The 13327-nt window shown below is 40.9% G+C and overlaps 2 pseudogenes; one reads left to right on the top strand and one right to left on the bottom strand.

Moving 5' to 3' along the window:
- Positions 1-1141: 1141 nt before the first annotated feature.
- On the bottom strand, positions 1142-1814 carry LOC119866450 (annotated as a pseudogene).
- A 770-nt stretch (positions 1815-2584) lies between these two features.
- LOC119877663 lies at positions 2585-4864 on the top strand (annotated as a pseudogene).
- Positions 4865-13327: the final 8463 nt, after the last annotated feature.

Here is a 13327-nt window from a genome sequence, read left to right as displayed (position 1 = left end):
TTTCCCAGATTGACATATTTCAATTAGCATTATACTCACCCAGTCCATCCATATTGGTACAAATGACAAGATTTCATTCTTGCTTATGGTTGTATATACAGATAAACCACATTTTCTTTATTCATCTATTGATGGACACTTGGATTGCTTCCATATCCTGGCAATTGTAAATAATGCTGCAATAAACATAGGGGTGCATGTATCTTTTCAAATTTATGTAACTAAAAAGTTTTTGCACAGAAAAGGAAATCATCAACAAAACAAAAAAGCAACCTACAGAATGGGAGAAGAATTTACACAACCCTACACACACACACACACACACACACACACACAAACCAAATAATCCAGTTAAAAAATGGGCAGTGGACTTGAAGACATTTTCCACAGGAGACATTAGATGCCCAAGAGACAAATGAAAAGATGCTCAGCATCACTAACCATCAGGGAAATACAAATTGAAGCTACAGTCAGATATCACTTTTTACCTGTCAGGATGGCTAAGAAAACCACCCAAACAAACAAACAAAAACAAAAAACATAAAACTAGAAAAACAAGTGTTGGCTGAATGTAGAGAAAAAGAAACCTTTGTGCATGGTTGGTGGGAATGTAAATTGATGTAGCCACTATGGAAAACGTTAAAAAAGAACTACCATATGACAAGTAATTCTGATTCTGCTACTGGATATTTTGCTAAGTAAGTTATACAGCCAACACTGGGCTCAAAGTCACCACCCTGAGGAGAGTCCCATGCCCTATTGATTGAGCTAGCCAGGCACTCCCTCCAGTAGTGGCCATGTAAGTAGAGGAAAGGAAAACATTTTTTCAAGTTTATTTTAATAATATTTTTAAAAGCCAGTAAGCAGCTATAGACACAATTGAAAGTAGACAAGTTTTTGAAACAGGAGAAATACCAAAGATTCAACCATCACTCCATAATAAATATATCCTATTAATAAATAAATTCTATTCGTGTCCTCCATCAACATCCCATTGGGGACCTAGCTATTTTTGTACTCAAGAGTACCCCCCATTACTGTGCAGGGGACCACACTGCATTCAGGTATGATAATGTCAAACCAAATATGTACTGACACTGCTGGGTTCCAGTTCACAGTTTGGGCTCTAAGTGAAGTGAGGTTAAGGAACCAGGCTGTGCTGGATCCCATAGCTGAAGTACATAGCAAACCCAGCCAGCATCCAGACACCAAATAGGGCCCAGGTGCTAGCATTCATAAAGATGCTCAGGAGTGGGGAGGAGAGGCAGACTAAGTACCTTAAAGTGAAGGGGATGGGAGCTCTGTGGCTGTCTCCAGATTACCCTAGTGATCCCAGTGATGAGTACCAGGAGCAGCACAATCACTGTGATCCACAATGGGTTTTGAGAAAGCAGTACTGGCCACCGGGCCAGCACCAGGCAGAGCTGAGTCAGCAGCAGAACAAGGAGTGAGGAGCAAACAGAGACAATCTGACCAGAAAGTGGAGTGAGGGTGGGGCTGCCTGGAAAAAAAAATAGTCCTTGTGGAATCCGCTTTTCTGCTGCAGGTCCATTCTCCTTCTTCACCTGTGCTTCAATTCCCCCATTCCTCCTCTCAGTCTGGTACCTGAGGATGAATACACAAATAGTAACAAGGGAGTGAGGTATCAGGGACCCAATTGAACTGAGGTCCACAAGATCAGTAAATGCAAAGAAGAATGCCACAATTGCTACAATTATGCAAATGATCACGATGACCACAACCTGGGTGAGTATGCCAAAATAGGTCCTGGCAAGGACATGGAATAGAGATTCTCTCTCTCTCCCTCTGCCCATCATGCCCCATCCCACTCACACTTGCTCTCCTTCACTCTCTCTCTAAAATTAATCAATATATCTTTTTAAAAAACCCACTCACTTGTAACTCCAATAAATTTTCACAGGGAGTTATTTTTAACTCACTCAAATCATGGCCCAAATATTTTCTTTTTTTTAATAAAATAATTATTATTGGTGTTCAATTTACCAACATACAGAATAACACCCAGTGCTCATCCCGTCAAGTGTCCCCCTCAGTGCCCGTCACCACTCACCCCCACCCCCTGCCCTCCTCCCCTTCCACCACCCCTAGTTCATTTCCCAGAGTTAGGAGTCTTTATGTTCTGTCTCCCTTTCTGATATTTCCCACACATTTCTTCTCCCTTCCCTTATATTCCCTTTCACTATTACTTATATTCCTCAAATGAATGAGAACATATAATGTTTGTCCTTCTCTGATTGACTTATTTAACTCAGCATAATACCCTCCAGTTCCATCCACGTTGAAGCAAATAGTGGGTATTTGTCATTTCTAATGGCTGAGTAATATTGCACTGCTGGGGATTTACTCCAAAGATACAGATGCAATGAAACGCCGGGACACCTGCACCCCGATGTTCATAGCAGCAATGTCCACAATAGCCAAACTGTGGAAGGAGCCTCAGTGTCCATCGAAAGATGAATGGATAAAGAAGATGTGGCTTCTGTATACAATGGAATATTACTCAGCCATTAGAAATGACAAATACCCACCATTTGCTTCAACGTGGTTGGAACTGGAGGGCATTATGCTGAATGAAATAAGTCTGCTTCTGAGGCCTGGGAGTGAGCGGCGGAGTATCCCAGTTCGTCAGTTTCAAAGCTATTTTCTTTTTTTTCAAAGCTATTTTCGAATCCCTGTTAAATTAGGAGGGACTTGGCCTCATCTGCTTTTGCTGCTTTCTTTCTCCCCAAAATCTATTCCGTATATCTTCTTGCAAAATATTCATTTTTTTTAAAGATTTTATTTATTCATGATAGTCACAGAGAGAGAGAGAGAGAGAGAGAGGCAGAGACACAGGCAGAGGGAGAAGCAGGCTCCATGCACCGGGAGCCCGACGTGGGATTCGATTCCGGGTCTCCAGGATCGCGCCCTGGGCCAAAGGCAGGCGCCAAACCGCTGCGCCACCCAGGGATCCCAAAATATTCATTTTAATCTCATCTCCTTATTCCCTCTTCCCTGGTTGCCTATTGATTTCTTCTTCAGCTGAACTGCTGGTCCATTTTCATTCATCTACGTTATTACTGATTTCTAGTTCTGGTCCCTATCACTTCCAATGAGCACCTGATTTTGACATCCCTGTCACTTTGGGTTTTGGTGTATTCTCCCATTCTCCACTCCCTGATGCAAGAGTGTTTCTTATTTATTCATTGTCTACTTATTCAATAACTGTTTATTGATTGTTATGCCAACCACCATGCTGAAGAGTGATGAATGAACTACACAGACAGTCCTTTCCTTCAAGGGCCCTAACAATGTATAATAGCCCCTTGTCTATCTCCTTGCAGGGCTTCAGAGATATTTCAAATGTGCTTCATCCAAGCAGTTCTTGGTACTTCCCCTTATACCTTAGATGCCTTGCGTAGTAGTCAGAATTCAAAGATGATCTCCAGGAGCACAGCTCCCAGGCCCTGGCCCCAGGCACAGCTCCCCAGCCCGCGCGCAGCTCCCCTGCCCCAGTGCAGCTCCCCGAGCCCGAGAGCAGCTCCCCGGGCCCCGAGGGGAGCTCCCGCCCGCGCTCAGCTCCTCTGCCCCAGTGCAGCTCCCCGAGCCCGAACGCAGCTCCCCGGCCCCGAGTGCAGCTCCCCAGCCCGCGCGCAGCTCCCGGAGCCCGAGTGCAGCTCCCCGCCCTGAGTGCAGCTCCCCGGCCGGCGCGCAGCTCCCCGGCCCCGAGTGCAGCTCCCCGGCCGGCGCTCAGCTCCCCGGCCCCGAGTGCAGCTCCCCGGCCGGCGCGCAGCTCCCCGCCCCGAGTGCAGCTCCCCGGCCCCGAGTGCAGCTCCCCAGCCCGCGCGCAGCTCCCCGAGCTCACCTCCCCGGCCCCGCCCCAGCTCCCCGCCCGCGCACCAGGGCAGCCCGCGAGGGGAGCGGCAGTACCGCGCGAGGCTGGGGGCCTGCGGGCGCGGCCCCGCGCTGCCGGGAGGGAGGCTGGGGGGCCGGGGTCGTGGCCGCGCCCCGGACCGGGTCGGGCCGGGGGCCGGGGCGGCGGCGGCTCCTCGCGCGGCTCTGGGGGCGCGGACACCCCGGCAGAGCCCCTCCGGGGTGGGGCATGGCAGCCGGGAGCATCACCACGCTGCCCGCCCTGCCGGCGCCTCCCGCCCGGACACTTCAAGGACCCCAAGAGGCTGTACTGCAAAAACGGGGGCTTCTTCCTGCGGATCCACCCCGAGGGCCGGGTGGACGGGGTCGGGGAGAAGAGCGATCCTCACGTCAAATTGCAACTTGAAGCAGAAGAGAGAGGCGTTCTGTCCGTCTGAGGAGCATGTGCAAATCGCTATCCTGCTATGAAGGCAGGTGGAAGGTTACTGGCTTCTCAGTGTGTTACCGACGAGTGCTTCTTTTTTGAACGATTGGAATCTAAGACCTACAATACTTACTGGCCAAGGAAATGCTCCAGTTGGTATGTGGCACTGGAACGAACTGGGCAGTGTAAACTTGGACCAAAAACAGGACCTGGGCAGAACGCTATACCTTTTCTTCCAATGTCTGCTAAGAGCTGATCTAAATGGCAGCATCTGATCTCATTTCACATGAAAGAAGATGCATATTTTGGAAATTTGTTAATGAAAGAAAAAAAAATGTGTACAGTTATCTGCTCGGTTTGGATAAATGGTCAGATAACCTTTTATCTAAGAGTAAATATTTAATCATTGCCTTACTAAAGAAAAAGCAACAAAAATGCCTGGAAAATGTATAGACTTCCACCTTTTATATTGCATTTGCCTTTATCTAGTGAAGCTTACTTAGAGCTACACTCTCTTCCTTACATTTGCTTCATTTGAAAAGAGGCTTTTAAAATTTGCACATTTTCTTCAAGTAAGTTTTCTTCAAGGTAAATTATACTGTGAGAAAATTAAAATCAGATATTTAGTTAACCCCAAATGTCCACTACTTTTTATAATATGGCACACATTATTCTGCATGTACAATTTACTTAAGATTTTTAAAAATATGCAAATATGGATTTAATCCATTCCTGTCATAGTTCTGTAATTATCAGTTCCTTGTGATAGAGCTTTATAGAACAAGCCTGCGTAAACTGCTGGAAGTTCTTCCGTGGTGAAATCAATCTTGTCAAACCCTTCTCTGTATCCATAGAGCAGCAGCCTAGCGACTCTGCTGGTGATGGGAGTTGTATTTTCAGTCTTGGTCAGGTCATTGAGATCCATCCATTCACACCTCAAGCATTCATGCTGGCAAAAATTTATGGTGAATGAATATGGCTTTAAGCGACAGATGATATACATATCTGACTTCCCCAAAGCTCCAGGGTTCGGCGTGCTGTTGCTGAATGCTCAGGAGGAAACTTGAACTCTGATTTTATACCAGTCTCTTCAAAAACTTCTCGAACTGCTGTGTCTCCTACATAAAAGATAGGTGTACAAATCAGTAAGGATCACATTTTGAGAATTTTAATCACCAAAGATTTTCAGATATAGTAGTACTATCCAAAGGTTGAAAAGCAAAACTTCAATATAAACTCTTTGCCTTCTGGACATCCTGAAATACTAAAGTATTTTCTTACAACTATACATCTTAGAAGCTTTTGAAATAGCGAATATTTCTTTGGCTGCTATTTGTAGGCTTACCCACCTCGTATGTATATTTTGGGGGTCACATTTTTAATCTCTTCTGACTCTATTTCCCAAAAGTTGAAAACACAGGTTCTTACCATTAATACTCTTACATATTTCTTCATTATTTCCTGTTTGTGATCATCCATCAAAACTGCCTAAATTTATACATATCAGTATTAAGAAAAATTGATTCATTCTTCCTTACAAGAGTTTGTAGAGCTGCAGAATGTACTGAGGTGTGGAAAGTTCAAAACCTTCCTGGTGATCTTGGGTGGGACTGTCAAGCCTCTAAAGTCATAGAAGAGTTTCATTTATAACCATTTTGTTATGCTCCCCTAATTATTCTGTCAGGGGAATCCCAGTAGTAATTTTTGGCATTCCCTTTCGTTTCTTGAGATTCCAAAGAACTATTTTATCAAAAGTGTTAAAAAAAAAAAAGAAAAGCTTGCAATTTACAGAATTTTATAATACGACATGGATTTCACATTTTATAAGGTTGATTTTTCAATATTATGCAAATTTCTGGGACAGGATTTTGATCACCATTAATATTTCTGTGGTTGCTTTTTCTAAATCTCCAGAAGAACCCCCTAAGTGGGCTTTGTCTAATTTTGTGATGCTTTGTCAGTGTCTCCTAAAGTGTTTATGAGAAACTCTTTAAAAAGCTGCCTTCTTTGCTAAGTTTGCTTAGAAGCTTCCCAATTTCACAATTGTCACAGGCATAGATTTTTGTTCAAAGACCTCTATTCAATGCTTCTATTTCCTTGTTTGTCAAATAGAAAATTATACTGTTGAAGAAGAAATCAAGAGAAAACATCTCAATTTTCCTGCAGTTGGACTATTGCCTTGTCTTAACAATTGCCTACATAAGCTCATGTTTGTTTTCTAAGAAAGAGCTATAGCACTATGCACAGGAAAAACAAAGTATTCTAAAATGTAAGACATTTGTCCACCATTTTGAATTACATGCTGACTTCCCCTTGAGATTTTCCATAGATTAAACATGGTTTGAAATTACTGTTTTAAACTAAAAACATTAAAAAAAATTTATGTGAATAAAAGGAGAATCTTCCTTAAGAAAGATAATTTTCAGCTGGGAATACAATAGATGTTTATTAAATTTGTTACAGGTTGTGTCACTAGTCTTAAGTGAAATCAGCAAATGACATTTACAATTTAACTATTGTCGAAATGTTTACTCTGTCAGCACTTTTTTTTTAATTTTTACTTATTTATGATAGTCACACAGAGAGAGAGAGAGAGAGAGAGAGAGAGGCAGAAACACAGGCAGAGGGAGAAGCAGGCTCCATGCACTGGGAGCCTGACGTGGGATTCGATTCCGGGTCTCCAGGATCGTGCCCTGGGCCAAAGGCAGGCGCCAAACCGCTGCACCACCCAGGGATCCCCTCTGTCAGCACTTTTAAAAAAATAACCACGGGGGTTCCGTTAAACTCTTACTACCACTAATCAAGAATTTGGCATTTCAGTCAGAATCTAGTCTTTTTATATATCATGGAGGCACAGGACAGACTAGTGAGTGAATCTACCCTACTCAGCAGTCACTTGAGCTGTTGATTAGAAATCAGCACTGCCTGGGTAGTTTGATCAGTTTACCTTGAATCAACATATTATTGACTAGACTAAAAATTGATTGGTATATAAGTGCTTTTGCATCCAGGGTATGGGTGACTCCTTCCTCCTCAAAATGGAAATCTTTACCCCACAGCTTTTTTGCCATGAATTTAAATTTGGTTATCCAGATAAACTGCTTTATTCTGTTGTACCTTTATTTTAACGTACTGTAAGCTCAAGTGAAATAACATTTACTATTTTATATGTTTAAGGAACATAGGAAAAACCAAGAAGTTTTCATTTTTATTTTTGCTGACTGAGAGATATGTTTAAATATGTCACAGTGTTTTTGTTTAGTTACAGGACAGTGAAATGGAATTTATTTTGTTATTTCTAGTTTGTAATATTTAACAATAGGGTTAGGTTGAAATAAAATAGGAAAAACTGTGCAGAATGTGGGTTTCCCCGGTGTTTCCCTCTGATTCTGGTGCAATGATGAGCTCTGAACAGACCCCCTGCTGCTTTCTGGTCCTTTGACCATGCAGGAGATTCTCTTCCTGTCGATGGTAATGATGATATTTTAGGAAGGCAATTTCTCTGTTTTTAACCTTGTAGATACTTTTGTACTATTAGGGTATTATATTACAGCCTGAAGATTGTATTCTATTTTGTATATGCTTCCCCTTAATATTTTAAGTGCTTCATTTACCTAGTATTATCAAAGAATGAAGGATTCCAAACAAATGTGTTTCCCAGTTAACTAGAGTTTACTACTCAAGAGCTAATAGGAATGTGTGCACATTTGTGATGGTTGTATTCCTAAAATATATACACTCCTAAATACAGAGTTTAAAGAAAATAATTTCAATACTTAGGTAATTTGGCTCATCCTCAAGGATAATCTGTTGTGTTATAAGACAGAAATGCCTCTAATATGGACATAGTCTCCAGAACTCTATTGTCAGTTATCATTTCTAGTTGCTTTCAGGGTTTTATCAGTTCTAAGGGAAAGCTTTAATTTACATACTCCTAAGCAATATGATGAACGCCAGCTGCTTTTCTTGTAACTCCTCATGGTTGAGGTATATATATGCTCTCTAGATAGGTAGGGTTGTTGTGCCAGCCACAAATACTTAATTCAGAATTCACTACTTTTTCCGTTTTTTTTTTTTTTTTTAATTTGTACTTGAAGTGTTCTGGAGTACACTTAAACCTAAAATAATATATACTTGGCTTGAAAATGTGTTCTTCATTTGCATTTAAATATAAGTAAACTGAAAATTCACAAGATCCATAAAAACTCAAAAGGAAAAAGTCAATTCATTTGAGAAGGCAAGATGCAGAGGAGGAAGCTAAACATACTTCCTGTAGCCTGATTTTTGCCCACCATGGATTGGGTAAGGATCTAAGATATAAATTTAACTAGTTCACACACACTCTCATATATCACATAAGGATAGTATGAAATAATTAGGTGTTCCAAAATAAGTGGCCCCCTCTTTCACTACTTGTACCACCACAAAATCTGTTATTTCAACAGAAGACCTAAGCAATAGAATTTAAGCAGAAGATCCTTAAGTACCTAGGCCAAAATTTGCTATGGACATATCTCAGTGTAGTAAATTTACTTATGGTTTGTTAGGAGTTGGCTATTTACTGTTTATAGGGCATTTTCATCTGTGTAACATTTAAAAAAATCAAGTTTCAAATATATATACATTTTTAAATATTTATAAAGAACCTAGGAAGTTGCCTTTATATATAAATGTTGGCTAAGTAGGGGACATACATATGGAGGAAAAAAACCATAGGAGAAATAATACTGAGATCAAATGAGGCATCTTGATTTATTATGATTCAGATTGCATTTGACCCAGTCAAGGGTCAGGAATAGGTAGGAAAACTCTTTCTTCTTTCTTCTATTTACTGTAAAATCAGTAACATGAAGAGTTCTTAGCTTATTTCACATTTCCCTGTTTGAAGTATTGAGCTCAGGAAGTTGTTTTAGGGAGTTCTCATTTAAGACTTTCTGGTAGGAGACATTTCACTAAGTTTTGACTTCCTGACTATTTAAAATAAATAGTAGATAAAGAGGAGAATTAAGTCACTACTGCTCTATAGGTGACTTTATAAATACTTATTTTGAGGTTCATTTAAAAGTTACTGTTCATCCTTGTGGGGTGAAATGGTCAAGAATTTGTGTTTTCTTATAGTTTAATTCCAGTAACAATATTAGTCAAATCCAAAATAACCCTTGATTGCTAAAATTTTCGAATGTATATGCAAAGCTATTTGTTTCCTTTTTTAATATTTTATTTATTTATTCATGAGACACACACACACACACACACACACACACAGACGCAGAGACATGGGCGGAGAGAGAAGCACCGCGCCTAATGTGGGACTCGATCCCAGAACTCCAAAATCACGCCCTGGGCCAAAGGGAGGCGCTGAACCGCTGAGCCACCCAGGGATCCCCAAAGCTTTTTTTTTTTTTTTCCATGACATATCATTTTATAAAATTAAAATTTCAGTGTTCATAAATCAAATTATACTAGAATACAATAACATCATATGTGTTGTTTATGGCTCCTCTATGAGGCCAGTATCACCTTAATTCCAAAACCAGACAAAGACCCCACCAAAAAGGAGAATGATAGAACAGTATCCCTGATGAACATGGATGCAAAAATTCTCAACAAGATACTAGCCAATAGCATCCAACAATACTTTAAGAAGATTATTCACCATGACCAAGTAGGATTTATTCCTGGGACGCAAGGCTGGCTCAACACTCGTAAAAAAAAATCAATGTGATTCATCATATCAGCAAGAGAAAAACCAAGAACCACATGATCCTCTCATTAGATGCAGAGAAAACATTTGACAAAATACAACATCCATTCCTGAACAAAATTCTTCAGAGTGTAGGGATAGAGGGAACATTCCTCGACATCTTAAAAGCCATCTACAAAAAGTCCACAGCAAATATCATTCTCAATGGGGAAGCACTGGGAGCCTTTCCTCTAAGATCAGGAACAAGAAAGGGATGTCCACTCTCACCACTGCTATTCAACATAGTACTAGAAGTCCTAGCCTCAGCAATCAGACAACAAAATGACATTAAAGGCATTTAAATTGGCAAAGAAGAAGTCAAACTCTCCCTCTTCGCCGATGACATGATACTCTACATAGAAAACCCAAAAGCCTCCACCCCAAGATTGCTAGAACTCATACAGCAATTTGGTAGCTTGGCAGGATACAAAATCAATGCCCAGAAATCAATGGCATTTCTATACACTAACAATGAGACTGAAGAAAGAGAAATTAAGGAGTCAATCCCATTTACAATTGCACCCAAAAGCATAAGATACCTAGGAATAAACCTAACCTAAGTGGTAAAGGATCTATACCTTAAAAACTATAGAACACTTCTGAAAGAAATTGAGGAAGACACAAAGAGATGGAAAAATATTCCATGCTCATGGATTGGCAGAATTAATATTGTGAAAATGTCAATGTTACCCAGGGCAATTTACACATTTAATGCAATCCCTATCAAAATACCATGAACTTTCTTCAGAGAGTTGGAACAAATTATTTTAAGATTTGTGTGGAATCAGAAAAGACCCCGAATAGCCAGGGAAATTTTAAAAAAGAAAACCATAGCTGGGGGCATCACAATGCCAGATTTCAGGTTGTATTACAAAGCTGTGGTCATCAAGACAGTGTGGTACTGGCACAAAAACAGACACTTAGATCAGTGGAACAGAATAGAGAACCCAGAAGTGGACCCTCAACTTTATGGTCAACTAATATTCAATAAAGGAGGAAAGACTATCCACTGGAAGAAAGACAGTCTCTTCAATAAATGGTGCTGGGAAAATTGGACATCCACATGCAGAAGAATGAAACGAGACCACTCTCTTTCACCATACACAAAGATAAACTCAAAATGGATGAAAGATCTAAATGTGAGACAAGATTCCATCAAAATCCTAGAGGAGAACACATGCAACACCCTTTTTGAACTTGGCCACAGTAACTTCTTGCAAGATACATCCACGAAGGCAAGAGAAACAAAAGCAAAAATGAACTATTGGGACTTCATCAAGATAAGAAGCTTTTGCACAGTAAAGGATACAGTCAACAAAACTAAAAGACAACCTACAGAATGGGAGAAGAGATTTGCAAATGACCTATCAGATAAAGGGCTAGTTTCCAAGGTCTATAAAGAACTTATTAAACTCAACAGCAAAGAAACAAACAATCCAATCATGAAATGGGCAAAAGACAGGAAGAGAAATCTCACAGAGGAAGGCATAGACATGGCCAATGCGCACATGAGAAAATGCTCTGCATCACTTGCCATCAGGGCAATACAAATCAAAACCACAATGAGATACCACCTCACACCAGTGAGAATGGGGAAAATTAACAAGACAGGAAACCACAAATGTTGGAGAGGATGTGGAGAAAGGGGAACCCTCTTGCACTGTTGGTGAGAATGTGAACTGGTGAAGCCACTCTGGAAAACTGCGGAAGTTCCTCAAAGAGTTAAAAGTAGATCTGCCCTACAACCCAGCAATTGCACTGCTGGGGATTTATCCCAAAGATACAGATGCAGTGAAACGCCGGGACACCTGCACCCTGATGTTTATAGCAGCAATGTCCACCATAGCCAAACTGTGGAAGCAGCCTCGGTGTCCATCGAAAGATGAATGGATAAAGAAGATGTGGTCTATGTATACAATGGAATATTACTCAGCCGTTAGAAACGACAAATACCCACCATTTGCTTCGATGTGGATGGAACTGGAGGGTATTAGGCTGAGTGAAGTAAGTCAATCGGAGAAGGACAAACATTATATGGTCTCATTCATTTGGTGAATATAAAAAATAGTGAAAGAGAATAAAGGGGAAAGGAGAACAAATGAGTGGAAATATCAGAAAGGGAGACAGAACATGGGAGACTCCTACCTCTGGGAAACGAACAATGTGTGGTGGAAAGGGAGGTGGGCAGGGGGTAGGGGTGACTGGGTGATAGGCACTGAAGGGGACACTTGATGGGATTAGCACTGGGTGTTATGCTATATGTTGGCAAATTGAACTCCCATAAAAAAATAAAACATAATAAATAGGTGGTGGTGGAAAGTGGAATACTTAGCAAATGGTGGGTATACAATCATCATCATCATTTTGGGACTGTGGAGATACAAGTAATACATAAGAGGGATATTCTTTTTCCCTTAGGAGATTTGAATATCTCCTTGACACAAAATAAATGGATGGAGAGAGGAAGGATTTGTAAACCTAAAACTCTATTTGAGCCCGAATGTCCAAAGGATTAGGAGAGTTGATAGCAGATTTCAGTGCTCTAATAAGGTTGGTGTTTTTCTTCTGTCACTCATCATCCCCATGTGTCACCACATTACATACACCACACATCCACCACAGCCTCTCATTTAAGAAGTTGACTGGATAATTCTTGGACAACAATGATTTTGAGAGTTCATTTTGTACATTACCCTGTTCTGAGCAGGAGCCCATCTGAGGCATTCCACACCCAAGTGAGACAGACAAGCACAAGGCCAGAGATCCACTAATTTCACCAATTAACTCTCACCACTGTGCAAGCCACAAATGATCATCTTCTATTCTGAATTCCGCAAATACTTCATTTGTATATTACTTTTTTTTAATTTATTTTTTATTGGTGTTCAATTTACTAACATACAGAATAACCCCCAGTGCCCGTCACCCATTCACTCCCACCCCCCGCCCTCCTCCCCTTCTACCACCCCTAGTTCGTTTCCCAGAGTTAGCAGTCTTTACGTTCTGTCTCCCTTTCTGATATTTCCCACACATTTCTTCTCCCTTCTCTTATATTCCCTTTCACTATTATTTATATTCCCCAAATGAATGAGAACATATAATGTTTGTCCTTCTCCGACCGACTTACTTCACTCAGCATAATACCCTCCATTTGTATATTACTTTTGACAACACTTTCTACTTTGTGTTACAGCTTTGCTTTATACCTTGTATTAGAGTAGCAGCTTCTTTAGTGCAGGGGCCATATGTCATCTTTTTTTGGTCTTTTTCTAGTTTCTTTTAGTTAT

Source organism: Canis lupus, chromosome 27 (assembly GCF_011100685.1).
Source record: "Canis lupus familiaris isolate Mischka breed German Shepherd chromosome 27, alternate assembly UU_Cfam_GSD_1.0, whole genome shotgun sequence".
Taxonomy (NCBI): domain Eukaryota; kingdom Metazoa; phylum Chordata; class Mammalia; order Carnivora; family Canidae; genus Canis; species Canis lupus.
This window is presented reverse-complemented; position numbering and strand designations above follow the sequence as displayed.